We start from the raw sequence: 21,028 nt of genomic DNA on the forward strand, positions 1-21,028 counted from the left end.
GGTCCGCTGTCTGTAATATCATTTATTTCGCCATATTTTATTATCTTTATCCGTTTTCGGTCAGCTCAAGATCGTATCAGTAGGTTTTAGCTTTCGTGTTTGTTTGTCGGTTTGTTCCACTACCATGGCTGAATATATCTCAACTAAACTTCATATTTAGAGTCTACTCATCCAGGAGCAGGTTTCGATATGCATATCATTTAAACATCACTAAACACAATGGGGGTTTATAGGAAGACCAAAGAATTTTTCAATTTTCTCTTACACTATTGAATATATCCCGAACAAATTTCGTATTTAGAGTCTACTCATCCAGGAAAAGGTTTTAATATGCATATCATTTAAAACCCATAAATAAGTTGGGGAGTTACAGGAATACCAGGAGAGTTTTTCAATTTTCTCTTATACTTTTTGGTTATATCTCGGCCAAACTTCATATCTATAGTTAACTCATCCAGGAGCAGGTTTTGATATGCATATCATTAGAAAATCACTCATTAGAATGGGAATTTATAGGAATAAGGGAAGAGTTCATTTCACTTTTCTCTTACTGTGCTAATTAAATGTAAAATCTCTGGACTATATGTGACACGCCCCTTTATTTTAATTACTTTTGTCCTCTGCATAAATTCGCTTACTCTTCAAATGACGGACTTAAATTACTATTTCCTACGGGCTTCACGTTCTGCAGCCAGTGACGTATACCCTCGTAGTCATACAGTTATTTGAAGGATCCATAACAGGAGAAAATCAGAAGATGCATAATGTTTCGCTCGGCTTGAAAATTAACCCCACTTAATGTAACTGAACACCGAGGAAATACGATGTACAAATTTTCCCTTTAGTGCCTGTATATTCCTAAAAGTGGAAAACTGCTGAACTTATTTCAACCAAACTACGAATTTGGAATCTACTTACTCAGGATTGCGTTATCAGGTGCATATAATATTATGATAATCACATGGAGTTCGTATTTATAGGAGGATTATTCTCAAATATTTTGTTAACACCCGGTCTAGAAAGCCAAGATAAACGGCCGAGAGGATTCGTCGTGCTGACCATACGACACCTCGTAATCTGCAGACCTTCGGGCTGAGCAGCTGTCGCTTGGTAGGTCAAGGCCTTCAGGGCTGTAGTGCCATGGGGGGATTTTTGTTAACATTAGGTCTATCAAAAGACTGTATATAACAAACTTTTAATAAAATATTATTTCCGTTCCATTATGCCTCGTACTTATTTGTCGTACGACGGATAATAAAGCAGATGATTGTGAAAAATTGGATGTTTAGTCCAAATCCCGTGGGACATGACATTCATGTCACTTGAAAGTGGGTAATTGGAAAAACTAAAGAGGCGTTTTACTCTTTTCGATAAGGCAGATATTAAGGGAGGTATCATCAACATCAGACCGCTACGCCAGTGGTCTGAGATACAATATGCAACCTGGGAACCAAGGAGAATTTCGCACAACTTCGGACCAGTAGCTGTACCGTGAAATAAGTTCGGAAATCGTCCTCATTCTCTTTTTCGACTTTGTTCAGCGTCATCACATTTCACGTGTCACGCTCTTTCGTAGGAAGATATGTTAACGTGCCCTAAACGTGTGAATAGAGCCATGTTAATTCTCATGAATTCCTGAAGGAAACATATAATCCGCTGCAAATTCCCGTGCGAAGGAACGGGTACAAATGCTAGTTAGTATAAAACTACATGCTAAGAAGTGACGTTAGTAATTACATTGAATGCTCATATACCAACAAATCATTTGCTCTGGGTGTAGTATACACCACATTCATCGAATACGATGAAATTAAACGTACTTTCATTATTTGTATTCAGGATCATAACTTATATCGAAGAACACACTTAAAGAGCCACAACTCGTACCAGAATATAACTTTTATCACTCCTAAAACTCCTGTAGCAGGCAACCAACTTTACCGGTCCCATCTACAAGTACGAGATGTAACATCAAGAAGCCTTAGTCTGCATAAATTTCCAACGTCTTTGAAATCATTTAAGAACAGACTAGGTAAAGAACTGTTAGGGAATCTGGCACCTGGGTGACAGCCCTAAATGCGGATCAATGATGGGTTTTCAAGTCACAGTTCACTAGACAGACCTGGTACTTTCAGGTACCGTAAAGGAATATTCGAATATTTAAACTTGGTTACACCGAACAGATGACTAGAGAACAAGCGCCAGCTAATCTATGCTAATTGAGATTTACCCCCTTGAATACAAAAGCTATACTTAGGCCTACTCCACGTAAGTGGCCTAAGGAAAAATTAATTCTAAAAGGAATAAATAATTTAATTATTTTAGAAAAAGCCCGAAAGTAGCAAAAGGGTTCAACATCACATGAAATCTCAAAAGACTGAAAATTACCTAATAGGGCAGGAGTGCTCAATTGAATCATGGAATGAGCCCAACCTACACCATGACTAGACGGAATGAAAGCTAAAATCCTAAAGGTAAAATAGGGCTTAAAATATTTTACATATATCTAATCTCAGGAAGAGGCTAAATCACTCGAACATCCTGGTGAGTTTTACGATTAGTCTAGATCAGGGATGGCGAACCTATGCCACGCGTGTCACTAGGCGACACGCGAACATGATTTCGGTGGCACGCCACATGAACATAATATTTTATATATACGTCTTGTACTACAGTCTTGTACTATAGTGTTTCACGTGTAAGAAATAAATATCGAAAATCTCAATACTAATTCCATTCGGACGTGCAATATGGCAACTGCTACGCTCATAGGTCCGGAAGTCAGGTGAGATAGTGTCGTTTTCTGATGGTTTTGTATACGGACGTCGCAAACTCTTTTCGGTGCCAAAATGAACAGAAACTTAACAAAGGCGGTGACCATATTTTTTCAAGAACTCTGGCCAAGGGAATTCGGACTGATAAAATGATGTTTTGCCTGTGTTCGAAAACAATTTTATTCCCCACATTTAATGTAAAGCGCAATTTCGAGACTGGTTATTCAAATGTTTGTTCCATTTCAAATGAAGAAAGAAGAGGGTTTGTTTCACAAAATATCCAACATTACACAAAACAAACTAGTTCTTTTGTATCACCTGTTTCTATCTGTCTCACTGCATAGTACAACATGCATGGGATACAGATTTCTGACGGTGAGTTGTTGAAAGAAAGTTTCTAATTGACGTTCGACACATTATTTGAAAATTTCCCTAACAAACAACTAATAATTAACAGAATTAAAGGAATGCCACCCAGCTGAACTGCTGTCAAGGATAGAATAATAAAAATGAGTGAAGAAGTTTCGGAGCAGTTGAAAGCTAATTTGGATAACTCCCACATGTATGCAGTATGTTTTGATGAAAGCATGAATGTGACCTTACAAACAAAGATGGCTGGGTTTTTTTTCCTTATGGAAATTTGATGAAGGAGGAATTAGTTCAATTGTTGAGCGTACAAACTACAACATGGAAAGATAATGAAGCTAATGGAGGAAGTGAAGTGAAGTGAAGATTTTTATATCTAATTTTTTTTACAATTTGTTTTACGTGCACCAACACAGATAGGTCTTGTGACGACGATGGGATAGGAGAGGCTTAGGAGTGGGGAAACCGCTGTGGCTATAAATGGGGTGCAGACCCACGGAACATGCAATCAAATGTATTTACAAGATATATGTATAATAAATAAATAAATAAATAAATAAATAAATAAATAAATAAATAAATAAATAAATGAATCAGTTAAATGAATAAATAAATAGCATATTATGAAACATAATCTGGTATTTAGAAAGGAAGTCGCGGGGGGGGGGGTTGCATGTTGTAGACATCCCGTAATGGAAATTTAAAAAAACAAGTGGCACAGTCAACAGATGTGAATAATAAACCAGAGTTAAAATGGCACACTAGTTGGAAAAGGTTCACCATCCCTGGTCTAGATGCTTATGTTAGCCCCGTATGGCGATATAGTGTAAGGAAATGTACAAGTTTTAAAGACGATGAAATTTCTTCCTCAACCAGGAAGGGTAGAGACTTGTATCAATGGCACAATTCAGGCTGGACCAAACTGGGAAATACGCATTGCAAATAAATAATAGCAAATCTCATACAGCACTCGTATCAGCAGTCTTCACCTGAAATGGCATAGCTCATCTCAGGCACAACACTGACCGATGGCAGCGACATCTTCTGTGTTGTAAACGTGCAATAATTGAATTACTTGTGTGTATACAGGTTGGTCGGAAACAATATGAACCGGGTATATTGTACCATTTCCTGTCTTTGTTGCCGACTAGACTCAGGGTTCGGTAAAGCAGTGGTCCCGTACGATGAATTTTGGGCGACTCAAAAACTAATCTATATATATAAAATAACTTGTCCTGACTGACTGACTGATTCATCATCGCCGAGCCAGAACTACTGGACATAAAGAAATGAAATTTTGGGGATATATTCATATTAAGATGTAGGTGCTCGCTAAGAGAGGATTTTTGGATATTCCTTCGCTAAGGGGGTGAAAAGGGAGGTGAAATTTTAAAATGAGTGTATCTATATCTCAAAACTTTAAACGTTTACAGATGTAAAAATTGGTATTTAGAATCTTCTTTAAAAATAAGGAAACACGTATTTTTTGTTTTCAGAAAATCCCAATAGGAGGGGTGAAAAAGGGTGAAAATGGGGAAAAATGGGTTGAATGCCTTTAATCAGGATACCGGTACTTATATCTCAGAAACTGAAGATATTACAGACCTGAAAATTGGTACTTTTGATCTCTTTTAAAAATAAAGAAACACGTGTTTTTTTGGTTTTGGAAAATACAATTAATGGGGGGTGAAAAGGGGGTGATTTTTTTAAAATGAGTGTATCTATATCTCAAAACTTTTAAAATGTATGGATGTAAAAATTGGTATTTAGAATCTCCTTTAAAAATAAAGAAACACGTATTCTTTTGTTTTCGGAAAATCCCAATAGGAAGGGTGTAAAAGGGTAAATAATGGGTTGAATGGCTTTAATGAGGCTACTTATATTTCAGAACCTGAAGATATTACAGACCTGAAAATTGGTATTTTGTATCTACTTTAAAAGTAAAGAAACACGTATTTTTTCGTTTTTGTAAAATCCAAATATTGGGGGGTGAAAAGGGGGGTGAATTTTTTAAAATGAGTGTGTCTACATCTTAAAACTTTAAAATTTACAGATGTAAAATTGGTACTTAGATTCTCCTCTAAAAATAAAGGAACACGTCTTTTTTGTTTCCTTAAATCCCAATAGGGGGGGTTTAAAAGGGTGAAAAATGGGTTGAATGCCTTTAATAAGGATACATATATCTCAGAAACGAGAGATATTACAGAACTGAAAATTTGTATATGGGATCTCCTTTAAAAATAAAGAAACACGTATTTTTAAGTTTTTGGAAAATCCAATTAATGGCGGTTAAACAGGAGTGACAAAATGGGGTGAATTTTTTGAAAGACTATATCTACAGAATATCTTGGAAACGTAAAATGTTACAGACGTAAAAAGTGGGTGTTTGGAATCTCCTGTAAATGTAAAGAAACATAGGTGATTTGTTTTGGGAAACTCCACTTAAGGGGAACTCAAAAGGGGTGAAATTTTAAAATGAGAATTTTTACAGTATATCTCAAAAAACTTAACATGTTACAGAAGTGAAAAATGGTATTTTTTATCTCTATTAAACATAAAGAAACGTGTATTTTTAGTTTTCGGAAATACCACTTGGGTGGAGCGGGGGGGGGGGGGTAAAAGTGACTGAAAATGGTGTTGAATTCTTTTAATTAGGCTACTGATATCTCAAATATGAAGATGTTACAGACGTGAAATTTGATATTTGGAATCTGCTTTAAAAGTAAAGAAACACGTATTGTCGGAAAATCCAATGAAGGGGGGGGGGGTGAAAGAATTGAAAAATTAATTGTCTTAATTGTATGAGAATACATACATCTAATAAAAACTAAAGTTGTTACAGACGTGATAATTCGTATTTTGAGTCGTGATAATTGGTATTTAGAAGATCCTTTACTATTAAAGAAACAAGTATGTTTTGCGGAAAAATTCACTTGGGGAGGGGGGAGTAGTGTGATATGAAGTGCAAAAAGTAAATTATTTTTATGGGGATACTTATATCTCAAAGCTGAATATAATAGACGTGAACAATGGTGTTTGGAATCTCCCTTAAACATAAAGAAACAAGCCTTCTTTTAATTTTTCGTGGGAGGGGGGAGGTGGCGGTAAATAAACTTAACGGCCGTGGGGTGTAGAAGGAGGTGAGACCAATTTATTTTACTGTTATTAATGTACTTATAAGGATCCTCCGTTGCTCAGACGCAAGCGTGCCGGCCTCTCACAGCTGGGTTCCTTGGTTCAAATCCCGTTCGCTCCATGTGTCATTCGTGCTGGACAAAACGGAGGCGGGACACGTTTTTCTCCGGATACTCCGGTTTTCCCTATCATCAGCCATTCCAGCAACACATAATAATAATAATAATAATAATAATAATAAATAATAATAATAATAATAATAATAATAATAATAATAATAATAATAATAATAATGTTCCGGACCGTCGTCAAATGTGCGGACCGCGCTGGAAACGGCTCCTGGACGGGTAATGACTAAGAATGCAGCCTGGCCACGGGTTCAGTGCCGCCAAGGCACCCAATATGACACCACGCTGGATCTCCTGAAGGATTTTATCCATATTAAAAATGATTATAGGAAAAGATGGCACAGATTTACGGACCCAACTGACCGGGAGGAATACCTGAGCCTAACCCGGGAAGTACGAAATCGATTGCTGAAAAGGAAGATTGAAAAATGGGAGGAAACGTGCCGTAAAATAATAGATAACGAGTCAGATCGGGAATTTTAGTGGATTCTCGCAGAAAACGAGTCAGATCGCGAATTTCGGAGGATTATATATCTAAAACAATAAGCATTCAATTATAAATTTCAGTATAATACCGTAGCGAAGCACGGGTATCTTGCTAGTGGACATATATATTGAAATGAAAAACGCTTATGGGGTAAAATGGATTTATTAATCCCGAGAAAAACATATAAATAGTCCATGCTAATTGGAATAGGCATAACTGAAAACGACCTCAAATCAGTCGTAACTATAATTAATTACACTGCGTAAAGCGCTTACATGAAATATTGTAAAACAAACAAGCAAACGAGATCAGGTTCAGACCCGTTAAAATACATTGATACCTCGTGATAACACAAGGGAATTAGTCGTCAATACAATTAAGCTGATTAGTTGAAATTTTAGCAATTACAAGTTAATGATTTACCAGCTGACAATTCAACAGCTGTCATACAAACGGTCTTCGACCAAAAAAAAAAAAAAAGACGAGTAAAACATCTGCCGACAAAAATTGCTGACTTACATAAATTTCGACGACTGTGATAACTGACGACTAAAATAATTGACCTACCGTATTTGAATGGTTGACTACTCCGGACGAGAACCATAAATCCAATATATTTGCCCGTAGGCCTTGTTGCAACACAACGTCTCTCTGACGACCCGGTAGGACTAATACATTCGTGAAATAGCTAATACAAATATTTACGTCCGTCTAAATTGCGGATAAGGACATATAAAGACACTATGGCTTAGGGGATTCCCTAATTAACTTATGTACTACACAGCTTTGATCATGAGTTCGCGGGCTCACCAAAGCAGTCCAGGCAGAACTGTATAACAATGAAATCAGCTGACGAGCTGACATGCACAAAATTTTACACAAGACATAAAATCACATAAACAATGCAAAAGATCACACCTGTGGAAAGAACTACATACAAATATATACTAATGTATGGGGAGTCGACCTCGTGATATGCAGATGGCGTCAGATGTCGCGTCTTACAGACACAAAGTTGTCAGTATTCTCGGCTCTTTATCTACCAGCTGTTGAGGAAAGCAAATACTGAGCTGTCGAAGGAAGGCACCCTCAAGGCGACTTTCACTTTCACACAGAAGGGGAGACATATTCTCTGCCAGTGGTTCACTTGACTAACGGTACTGCAAGTAGACAGGTCTTGGCCTGCTACACAAATATTCTCGAGGAAAACAAATGAAAAACACATTCTCTACTTAGCCGATGCATTCTTTACATCTCACTGCCGGCTAATTAACACTCACATATATAAGGCTCCCTCAATTCTAAAAAGCCATATCTTGCCTTAACACATATATTAGGCCTCATTTCAAGCCTCAAGCATATCAAGCCTCTCATCTCAACCATGCTGGGTTCATCCCCAAGTTGTATCCCTGACTTGCCTTCCCGCAATTTTAAAAGAAACTAACTATCTCAACGAAGGACAGGCTCCCACGCCAATTTCCGAGACAGCTGAAATAATATTAATATAGCATGCAGAGAATTACCTGACTAACATTGTGCTGCTAATTATGTGAATTACCCAACGCTGTTGGCGGATGGCATTTGTTCATATCAATTACTCTCTTCCCCAAATAACTACAGCAGACGTAGAATAACATAAATACACAAAGCAAAAATGAACACAAACGGACTAAATAATCCTAAGGCGTGACCCTCTACCCTTTTAACTGAAATAAATATGTACAGTGGCATAGGTATAACGCATCAACACCCCCTTTGCCAAACATTTACCGTTACATGAAACAAACCAAACTACAGCTATAATAGCTGATGTTTAACGTGAATAAATAGTAACTAATTTCCCTAACCTGAATGTACTTTTCCTACACTGATATCATGCCATTTAATATTGGATTTAGGTACTTATCTTTCGTAGTCAGTCGTCATTCATCCCGGATTCCACAGCCACATGTCTAGGCTCTTTAGCTGCTCATAATTCCAGTGCTACACATTGTTTGGCAGGTCCAGGCGTTGACACCACGTTCATCCATGGTTGTCTCCTAGGTTTCTGCAGAATACAAGTAGATTAGCACCAACTTCTTCACGGCTTAACGTGTACACATTACACAACGCCGATTCTGATGTTTGGCTGCAATTGGCTCAGCCTACACATAGATGTTAGTCCGAAATATGTGACATCAGTTTAAGGGTTCAAACCCAATCGACATAAGTTTATGTAGCGGCAAAAAATGTACGAGACGCACACGATACACATGTAACCCGTTCACGAACCTCTGTGAAATACCGGTCACAGTTCGGGTGTTTATCAATCTCATGCGCCGAGCTCGGGCTTTAATTAATTTGATTTTATAAATTAAATCTTCGCGTGACCAGCTCGTGGTCCATCAACACAGCGAAATAATAATTTAGGACATTATATATGTCCTGTAATTGTCTTCCTCGAGATGAATATAAAGTTAAATATAAACGCGCACAGGTGTATAATGGTCCTTTGGTAATACAAAGAAAGTCTCCCGTTCGCGGACAACGTGTTACACGCACCACCAAGTTCAGAAGAGTGAGGACGCTTTCTCCACCAGGGTTCCTTAAGTAAACTGCCTACCCCTTTATATCATGAGGCGCACCCACGGCTAACGGCGGCTGGGTGGCGGTTGACCGGCTTTCTCCTTGTCAACGACTTTTCGTTCAAATGAAATTATTAAATAGAGACTCAAAAAGACATTGTTAGGATCCAAGAGTGAATGATAGTTATAACTGCAGGCGATATTTAGTTTGGAACTGTGGAATTCTAGCTTAATGGGGAAATGATCCCTGACAATCACGAGATGCATTACTGCGAATTCGAAGTTGGTCATCCTGGCATCTTGTTGTAGAGCTCCCTTCGTTTAAATCTAGCCACTCCCACACTAAATCAGTAAAATTTGGAAGTTTGAACGCGGGTAGCTTGCCTAGTAATCACGGCAACGACTCGCTTCCAATTCAAACTGGAGAGCTACCCTCTGGAAAATTCCATTCCGTACCGCTCCCAACTTGCCTATAACGGAACTTCAGAGTTCGTGCCCTGCTTCTTGCACGCGAAAAATTGATGCATTGCTAAGATTACCATATTACGTATATGTAGGCATTCAGGGAATGGCTCAATATGAGTGCTAGAGGGTTGGTTATACTGATAAATATGTTGAAAAAATTAAATCGATATCTCGCGCCGTTGTCATTTTATCAGTAGTTGACGTTAGCCAATCAGATCGCTCCGAGGGTGAATTCGAATGGACTTTGCAAAGTGGTGTTGCTAAATCTGCACATGGGTCAAGATCGGCTTTAAAGCACCCATCGAATGAAACGAACTTCCCCAGGGGAGTGATATGAACACCGACTTCGGAGCTGAAAAATCGCGCTATAGCAAATACACAACGGTGACACCAGCTGAAACCCACGGTGTGTTTGTGTTTGATGCTGATTTCTTGGTATGACTCTCAAGCCGGTTTAAGCCACGTGTAAATGTAGCAACACCGCTTCGTAAAACCCAATTGATTTCGCTCGCGAAGTGATATGATTGGTCATATTCAACAGCTACAAAAGTGACTACGGTGCGAGATATCGAATTACATTTTTCAAATTATTTTATTAGTGTGACTAACCCTGTAACGCTCCTAAACACGGTTCACATTGTTTCCAACCACCCTGTACAGTGCTCTCTACTACTTACCACAGGAATACACACACCCTATCACATAATTTGCCTATCCCACAAAATTCCAAACTTTTTTTTAGGTGTAGATTGTCGATAATAAAAGGTGAACAATGCTTGTTGGTCATGGAACAAATAGTGGCTAGCTATGAACATACACAATGAGCATTAAAACAATACACGTTTCAATCAATCACTACTGATCTGCATTTAGGGCAGACGCCCAGGTGGCAGATTACCTATCTGTTGCTTCCCTAACCTTTTCTTAACTGATTGCAAAGAAATTGGAAATTTATTGAACATCTCCCTTGGTAAGTTATTCGAATCCCTAACTCCCCTTCCTATAAACGAATATTTGCCCCAATTTGTCCTCTTGAATTCCAAATTTATCTTCATATTGTGATCCTACTTTTAAAGACACCATTCAAACATTCGTCTAGTGACGTCATTCCACGCTATCTCTCCACTGACAGCTCGGAACATATCACTTAGTCGAGCAGCTCGTCTCCTTTCTCCCAAGTCTTCCCAGCCCAAATTTTACAACATTTTTGTAACGCTACTCGTTTGTTGGAAATCACTCAGAACAAATCGAGCTGCATTTCTTTCGAATTTTTCCAGTTCTTGAATCAAGTAATCCTGGTGAGGGTTCCATACACAGGAACCATACTGAAGAAGAAGCTCTAAAATCTCCTCCAATCTAAAGATTTGTCTGAAAACAATGGTGCAACAAAGCTAAGAGAGTTCAGTTTGAAGGAAAATGTTAATTTTTCTCGCCTGGAAGGTGCAGTCGAATGTTTTCGGTTAACCTAGGAGACTGATATGCAGGAGTTGGCCGACTCCTTGGCTGGATGGTCAGCGTTGAGGCCTTTGGTTCAGAGAGTCCTGGGTTCGATTCCTGGCCGTGTCGGGGACTGGCTGTCTGTATGAGTGTCCCAACACTCCCTCTTCTTATTTAGACAACATACCACACTATTAACCACCACAGAAGCGCGCAGAAGTGATTATATCCCTCCATATACGATTGGTGTCAGGAAGGGCGTCCGACCTTAAAACAAGGCCAAATGCACATGTGCGACACAGTTCACATGCGCGACCCCACAAGTGTGGGAAAAGCGGAGCCATTTGGAAGGAAGAGAGAGAGAGAGAAAATTCTAAACAAACACGCGGTACAGTTTAACAGGAAATATGAATCCAGAAATATATATATGACAAGCTCATCTCATCAGGCTGGGATATATACATGACTAATGGAATTTCCTGACACAAGTACATCACAACACACACTGGGGTAGCCAGATGACTCATTCAAATTACCAGAGTTATTAAAGCAATCTTTTCCCACTCGTGCAAAACAAATTACTCATACCTACATATGTGGATATCTTCCAGTTTACCAATATAAATGGCAAAATATATAAATGAAATAATAATAATAATAATAATAATAAAAAAATCGAATACTGACAATAATATCTCTACCTTCTACATATAATTCGTGGGTGTGATATATGTACTATCACAAATTTATAATGAATGCTTATTGTTTTAGATATATAATCCGCCGAAATTCGCGATCTGACTCGTTTTCTGCGAGAATCCAGGAAAATTCCCGATCTGACTGGCTTTCTATTATTTTACGGCACGTTTCCTCCCATTTTTCAATCTTCCTTTCCAGCAATCGATTTCGTACTTCCCGGGCTAGGCTCAGGTATTCCTCCCGGTCAGTTGGGTCCGTAAATCTTTGCCACCTTTTCCTATAATCATTTTTAATATGGATAAAATCCTTCAGGAAATCCTGCGTGGTGTCATATTGGGTGCCTTGGCGGCACTGAACCCGTGGCCGGACTGCATTCTTAGTCATTACCCGTCCAGGAGCCGTTTCCAGCGCGGTCCGCACATTTGACGACGGTCCGGAATATTATTATTATTATTATTATTATTATTATTATTATTATTATTATGTGTTGCTGGAATGAACGATGACAGGAAAAACCGGAGTATCCGGAGAAAAACGTGTCCCGCCTCCGTTTTGTCCAGCACGAATGTCACATGGAGTGACCGAGATTTGAACCACGAAACCCAGCTGTGAGCGGCCAGCGCGCTGCCGCCTGAGCAACGGAGGATCCTTATAAGTCCATTAATAACAGTAAAAGCAATTGGTCTCACCTCGTTCTACACCCCACCGCCGTTAAGTTTATTTACCGCCACCTCCCCCCCCCCTCCCAAAGAAAAATTAAAAGAAGGCTTGTTTCTTTATGTTTAAGGGAGATTCCGAACACCAATGTTCACGTCTATTACCTTCAGTTTTGAGATATAAGTATCCCCATAAACATAATTTACTTTTTTCACTTCATTTCACAATACTCCCCCCTCCCCCTAAGTGAATTTTCCCGCAAAAAATACTCGTTTCTTTAATAGTAAAGGATCTTCTAAATACCAATTATCACAACTCTAACTTCAGTTTTTGATTTGTGTGTCCTCATGAAAGGAATTCAACTCCTTTACACTCCCGCCCTCCAAGATGGTTTCCCCACCAAAACGCGTTTTTCTTTGTTTTTAAGAGAGATCCAAATACGAATTTTCACGTCTGTAACAGATATAGTTTTTATTAGATGTATGTATTCTCATACAATTAAGTCAATTAATTTTTCAATTCATTCACCCGCCCCCCCCCCCCTTCATTGGAATTTCCGAGAATACGTGTTTCTTTACTTTTAAAGAAGATTGGAAATATCAAATTTCACGTCTGAAACATCTTCATTTTTGAGATATCAGTAGCCTAATTAAAAGAATTCAACACCATTTTCAGTCACTTTTAACCCCCCCCCCCCTCCACCCAAGTGGAATTTCCGAAAACTAAAAATACACGTTTCTTTATGTTTAATAGAGATAAAAAAATGCCATTTTTCACTTCTGTAACATGTTAAGTTTGTTTAGATATACTGTAAAAATTCTCATTTTAAAATTTCATCCCTTTTGAGTTCCCCTTAAGTGGAGTTTCCAAAGACAAATCACCTATGTTTCTTTACATTTACAGAAGATTCCAAACACCCACTTTTTACGTCCGTAACATTTTACGTTTCCAAGATATTCTGTAGATATAGTCTTTAAAAAAATTCACCCCAATTTGTCACTCCTGTTTAACCGCCATTAATTGGACTTTCCAAAAACTAAAAAATACGTGTTTCTTTATTTTTAAAGGAGATCCCATATACAAATTTTCAGTTCTGTAATATCTTTCATTTCTGAGATATATGTATCCTCATTAATGGCATTCAACCCATTTTTCTCCCTTTTACACCCCTCCTATTAGGATTTACAGGAAACAAAAAAATACGTGTTCCTTTATTTTTAGAGGAGATTCTAACTACCAACTTTTACATCTGTAAATTTTAAAGTTTTAAGATGTAGACACACTCATTTTAAAAAATTCACCCCCCCTTTTCACACACCAATATTTGGATTTTCCAAAAACGAAAAAATACGTGTTTCTTTACTTTTAAAGTGGATCCAAAATACCAGTTTTCAGGTCTGTAATATCTTCACGTTCTGAAATATAAGTAGCCTCATTAAAGGCATTCAACCCATTATTCACCCTTTTTCACCCTTCCTATTGGGATTTTCCGAAAACAAAAGAATACATGTTTCTTTATTTTTAAAGGAGATTATAAATACCAATTTTTACATCTATAAACTTTAAAAGTTTTGAGATATAGATACATTCATTTAAAAAAAATCACCCCCTTTCCACCCCCCCATTAATTGGATTTTCCACAAACAAAGAAATACGTGTTTCTTTATTTTTTAAGGAGATCCCAAAATACCAATTTTCAGGTCTGTAATATCTTCAGGTTCTGAAATATAAGTAGACTCATGAAATTCGTTCGACCCATTTTTCAACCTTTTCCACCCTTCCTATTAGGATTTTCCGAAAACAAAATATACGTGTTTCTTTATTTTTAAAGGAGATTCTAAATACCAATGTTTACATCTATAACCTTTAAAAGTTTTGAGATATAAATACACTCATTTTAAAATATTACCCCCTTTTCACCCTCCCCCTTATTTGGGTTTTCCAGAAACAAAAAAGTACGTGTTTCCTTATTTTTAAAGGAGATCCCAAACACCAATTTTCAGGTCTGTAATATCTTCAGTTTCTGAGATATAAGTAGCCTCATTAAAGGCATTCAACCCCTTTTTCACCCCTTTTCACTCCTCCTATTGCGATTTTCCGAAAACCAAAAAATACGCGTTTCTTTATTTTTAATGAAGATTCTAAATACCAATTTTTACAGCTGCAAACTTTAAAAGTTTGGAGATATAAATTCATTCATTTTAAAAATTCACCCCCTTTTCACCCTCCCATTAATTGGTTTTTCCAAAAACAAAAAAATACGTGTTTCTTTATTTTTAAAAGAGATCAAAAGTGCCAATTTTCAGGTCTGTAATATCTTCAGTTTCGGAGATATAAGTACCGGTATCCTGATTAAAGGCATTCAACCCATTTTCCCCCATTTTCACCCTTTTTCACCCCTCCTATTTAGATTTTCTGAAAACAAAAAAATACGTGTTTCCTTATTTTTAAATAAGATTCTAAATACCAATTTTTACATTTGTAAACTTTTAAAGTTTTGAGATATAGATACACTCATTTTAAAATTTCACCCCCCTTTTCAACCCCTCATCAACGGAATATCCAAATATCCTCTCTTAGCGAGCACCTACATCTTAATATGAATGTATCCCCAAAATTTCATTTCATTATGTCCAGTAGTTTTGGCTCGGCGATGATGAATCAGTCAGTCAGGACAAGCTATTTTATATATATAGATGAAGACCACTTGTGCGCCTGGGAAAGGTCTGAAAGTGATAACTCATTGATGGTGTGTCTGTGAAAATTAAAGAATGTGCATTTCGTTGTACTTCACTACAGTTTCTTCTGCTTTGTATTCCACAAAACAGACTGGGAGACGTAATTTATTATGTTCATAGAAGTATCTGGAAGGGAACAATCTGTTTCTCTTCGCAAAATTATTGTAGTGTTCGTTCCTTTGATGTAAAATAACCATATATTTCGAAGTCCATCGGGTCCTTTTTTTATTACTGTTGTCATTGAGTGGAGGGTGGTTTCATTGGGACGCGGCAGTCCTCGCGTTGTCCAGACTGATTTATTTTGTCCTCGCCGCGACGAGAGGACATTTTCAATGAAGCTGAACGGATTGGAGAAGTTTCTCGAAGGAGAACAGCTGGAAATGCCGACACCGGGCGATGTCCTAGGCCGTAACAATTTCCGTGTTCGTCGGGAGATGTCACTCTGTTGTCAGATGGTGTGTTCAATTTATGCCATGCCCTCCCAGAGTATTTAACGTAGACTTACAACGGGGACTTGAAAAGAAAAAAAAGAAAAATACGCTTTTATTGTTTGGGTATTTAACTTACGATATGCTTAATGTCTCAATTGACAGGGAAAAAAATAAAAAAATGAAATAGCACTTTAAATCAATCAATCACTACTGATCTGCATTTAGGGCAGTCGCCCAGGTGGCAGATTCCCTATCTGTTGTTTTCCTAGCCTTTTCTTAAATAATTTCAATGACATTGGAAATTTATTGAACATCTCCCTTGGTAAGTTATTCCAATCCCTAACTCCCCTTCCTATAAATTAAAATTTGCCCCAATTTGTCCTCTTGAATTCCAACTTTACCTTCATATTGTGATCTTTCCTACTTTTAAAAACGCCACTCATATTCGTCTACTAATGTTATTCCACGCCATTTCTCCGATGACAGCTCGGAACATACCACTTAGTTGGACAGCTCGTCTTCTTTCTCCCAGTTCTTCCCAGCCCAAACTTTCCAACATTTTTGTAACGCTACTCTTTTATCGGAAATCACCCAGAACAAATCGAGCTGCTTTTCTTTGGATTTTTTACAGTTCTTGAATGAAGTAATCCTGGCGAGGGTCCCATTCACTGGAACCATACTCTAGTTAGGGTTTTACCAGAGACTTATAAGCCCTCTCCTTTACATCTTTACTACAACCCCTAAACACCCTCATAACCATGTGCAGAGATCTGTACCCTTTATTTACAATCCCATTGATGTGATTACCCCAATGAAGATCTTTCCTAATATTAACACCTAGATACTTACAATGATCCTCAAAAGGAAATTTCACCCCCATCAACGCAGTAATTAAAAGTAATTAAAACTGAAAGGACTTTTCCTATTTGTGAAACTCACAACCTCACTTTTAACTCCATTTATCATCATACTTACCGTCCATCGCACAACATTACCGAGGTCAATTTGCAGTTGCTCACAATCTTTTCACTTATTTATTACTCTATACAGAATAACATCATGCGCAAAAAGCCTTACCTCCGATTTCACTCTTTTACTCATATCATATATTTATAAGAAAACATAAAGGTCCAATAATACTGCCTTGAAGAATTCCCCTCTTAATTATTACAGGGTCAGATCCTTGAAGAATATACATCCTAGTACTTGAAATGATCCACCTGTTCCAGTTTTGTGTTCCCAACCTGACATATAGCCCCCTAGCTTTTTTCGCTACTGACATCACTTTAGTCCTTGAAATGCTAATTTTCATATGGTACTCGCTGCACCTCTTTTCAAGCTCCAAGATGTCAGATTGCAGTCCTTCAGCACAGTCTGCCATCAAGGTTAACAATGCTTATTACATTCCTACCCAAATGAATCCCTCCCTACCGAGCGAGTTGGCCGTGCGGTTAGAGGCGTGCAGCTGTGAATTTACATTTGGGAGATAGTGGGTACGAACCCCACCATCGGCAGCCCTGGTTTTCCGTGGTTTCGCATTTTCACACTAGGTAAGTTCTGTGGCTGTACCTTAATTGAGATCACGGCCACTACCTTCCCAGTCCTAGCCCTTCCCATTCTTCTGCCGCCGTAAACCTTCGATGCGTTAGTGCGACGTTAAACAAGAAGCAAATAAATAAATAAATAAATAAATAAATAAATAAATAAATAAATAAATAAATAAATAAATAAATAAATAAATAAATAAATAAATAAATAAATAAATAAATAAATAAATAAATAAATAAAATAAAATAAAAAATAAATAAATGGTCCATGTATACTATGTACGATAGAGTTGCACGATTACAGCCTTTCCTAACTCCTGCAATGATCTTGAACCAGGAACTCACTCTAGAACTAAAAATATAAATTTAAAAATACCTGAAGGCAACAAAAATTACGCTTACAATAAGAACTTTAGATGCTGACTGTCTATTGCTTAAATTACCGCTTTCGCTTCAATCAACACTTTTTTACGCCGGTAAACCGCAATTAACGTGCACTATTTAGCTTGAATGCAATTTGTACGGTTCTACGTGCTCTGGTATGTAAAGTGATATGGGCTATCTGCGTTATGGATTACGGCAAGTAGTCAAGTATGTTTTAGCTGCTCTATAAACGAGATTACAACACGTGCGATAACAAGGCTCTGTTAAGATAAATCCCGAAGACTGAACGATATGCTTTAGACGGCCAGCTACTGCAATGAGCTTTATTTACAGAACCGGAAATCGTTTCTTTAATTTGTGATTCACATTAGGAGGGCTTAACGTCGCGACTTTCAGATGTGTGACTGAAAGAGGTGGTGGTAGTGGTGGGTACTTTTTAAAAGAAAGTACAACTAGGTAACCATTGTCTATTAACAGAGGAAAACATGGAAGGGGTCCAACACTTCGAAAAATGAAGCTATCGGCCAAGGAAAGACAACGACCACGAAGGATGTGAAAATTAAAAATTCCCTAGGATTTGCAAACCTAATACCGTCGGGGCCAGGAAAGAACAAGTGTTGACCAAGGGAGGTACGATAGGAAAGATGAAAGTGAAGAGCCTGGCACAATTAAGTAGAAACAATGCCAGGACTCAGCTAAAGACCACGTGGTCGCCAACCCACGCTCCTAATTTCAGATATCCTGAGGCCCCTGTTAGTCGACTCTTACGACAGTCAGAGGTACAGTGGAATAACTTCCGTAATGTGGTCGAAGCTGTAGAATTAGTCAAGGAATGTACGAGGCGAAACGGGCGTGTGATTTGTGGAAGGGACGTGTTATTCCAAATGTCTATTAAAATATATTGTAGAATTGGTGAGGAGACAATAACGGTAAAATTTTTGTAACTCAAGTTGTGAGTTTCGGTTTTGAAATATTTTGTTGTCAGACTCAGGTATGCGAGGAGAGATGGTTAGTTTGTCACAGATTGTTTTATGTAACAGCATAATGGATTGCGTAAGAGAGATGTTCCGTATTATTGTCGTGTAGAGAATTTGAGGTAGCAAGTGGTTGAAGTCTTGAAGAGTTCGGATGAAATGTGGCTCGGGTGGTTGAAATCCTGTAGTGTTGAAGTGATGTGTGTTGCCGGAAGTTTTCATTATAATGAGCCCGAGGATTTATTTGTGTATTTTCATGGTATGGGAATAGGAACATTCCATAGTTAGGATACCACGTGAAACCGTGGGACGTGGTTGCTAGGAACATTTCCAGTGGCGTTTTAAATAAAATCTTTTGGCACATTCTGTATTTGTTATGTCTTTCACGCGAGTTGTCAACGAGGCGATATTCCATTTTTGATACCGTTAGAAAAGATAACGTGTTTACTTTCATAGAGATAACGAGAAGGTTCCTCCTTCGAGGTAGAGCGACCAACTGTTGGGCGAGCGAGCCAGGTCATTACTCCGAAAGGAATTGTAACTGAGAATTGTCATTTATAATAAATGTTTGGAAATAGATTTCATTACTTAATAAGAGAATCGTTTGGCAGAGAACTTTATATTCATTATAGGTGCGATGAAAATGATACGATGTTGTGTTACGTTGTAAATAACCATTTTTAGGGGTGACAAAATTTGAGAATCTATAGTAATGTTGCTTCGTGTTGTTGAGGATTGTTCGACGTCCTCCGATTATTTTATTTGAATGTCACAATAGCTTGTCATTCCATAGAGTTCGTGATGGGTGAGGTGTTGTTGTTGTTAGTTTCCAAGGCACAACTGTAGGATCGTGTGGTATGAGGTCATGTCTGTGGAGCACATGGCGGTGCAGCAGTCCATTCACCCTAGAGTTTGGTTGAGGTGCATTACGACACTTGAGTCTCATCAGCATGAAATCATATCGGAAGGAGGTACCGGAATTAGCCCAAGGTATAACAGTAGAGTTTATACGGGTTTAACATGGGTTATTTTATTTTGCGTTTCGTGTAATGCATGTAAATTATAGGATTTAAGGTAAGGATTATAGGAGGTAGAGTCTTAATAATTATTAGTGTTATAACGTAAACTTGTTGAGTGACATCATGAAATAAACAAATTGTACCAGTAGTTACGACCATGTCTTTCGTATTCCAGCTGCGAAACAAGAAAGCTGTGAGAATAAACAGAGATAAATATTTTCTTTTAAAGAAATATGTCTGGTACACATGTCCAAATGATAAAGTAAATTTAACTGAAACAGTTAGGGAGTTTAAAGAAACCACTTCGTCCGGGATGGATACATTTGTTGTTAATTAGGATAATGAGATTACTTCATTTATTAATTTATCAAATTCACCGAAACCGTATTTTGAGAATGAGCTTAAAACCAAGTGACTAACTTGAAAATGTATTCTGGAAGTCTTCGTTTTATTTGCTGGGAAAATTCAACTTATTAACGTAACGATTAAAGGGACATGTCCGATATCAACGGACTTTACTGTCACAAGTGTTGTGAACGTTTGTTGTTGTTGTTATTTTTTGATTTTGATTTGTTAATCACCAGATGTGTTGGAGATTTACTAACGTGGAAACCTTGGTCATGAACTACTTTTAACTTAATTGTGTTCAACCTTCAGCCTATAAGTTTGGATGGTCATGGGGTCATCAACCTCAGTGACTTATCTGCCATTATAGCATCATTCTTCTTGCAGTCATCATCCACAATGACTTTAACGTAAATCAAAAAGTTAGACGTCGGTCCATGGCATAGTCGCAGATCACATCGATTCAATTAGGTCCATGCCGTACAGCCAATTTATGGCACATACCGATTGAACAGCCTTCGTTATACCAAGAGTCCAGAGCTCGTTTTACGGGGACCGGATTTTACGAATCATTATGGTGGCACATGCAGTCTAACATGGAAGCCGATCTTAGGGATCTCAAGACTTTCTTTATTTTACTCTTAAATTAAGACGGCGGTTTCTAGTAAGGATGCCCCTCAGGCAATTGAGTTAAGGTCTCCAAAGCCAGCGTCTTTCTTCATCGTTGTTATTATTCGTTTGTTTCTAATGGACAGGCATAAGTTCCCTGATTCGCTGTTGTGAAATGTCACAAATTTTAGATTTCGTTTCATATGGTCAATAAACTTAGACTTTTAAATCAATTTCATTGTAGACATTAGTTTAAAATTATTGAAACC

The sequence above is a fragment of the Anabrus simplex genome, chromosome 1 (assembly GCF_040414725.1).
Source record: "Anabrus simplex isolate iqAnaSimp1 chromosome 1, ASM4041472v1, whole genome shotgun sequence".
Classification (NCBI taxonomy): domain Eukaryota; kingdom Metazoa; phylum Arthropoda; class Insecta; order Orthoptera; family Tettigoniidae; genus Anabrus; species Anabrus simplex.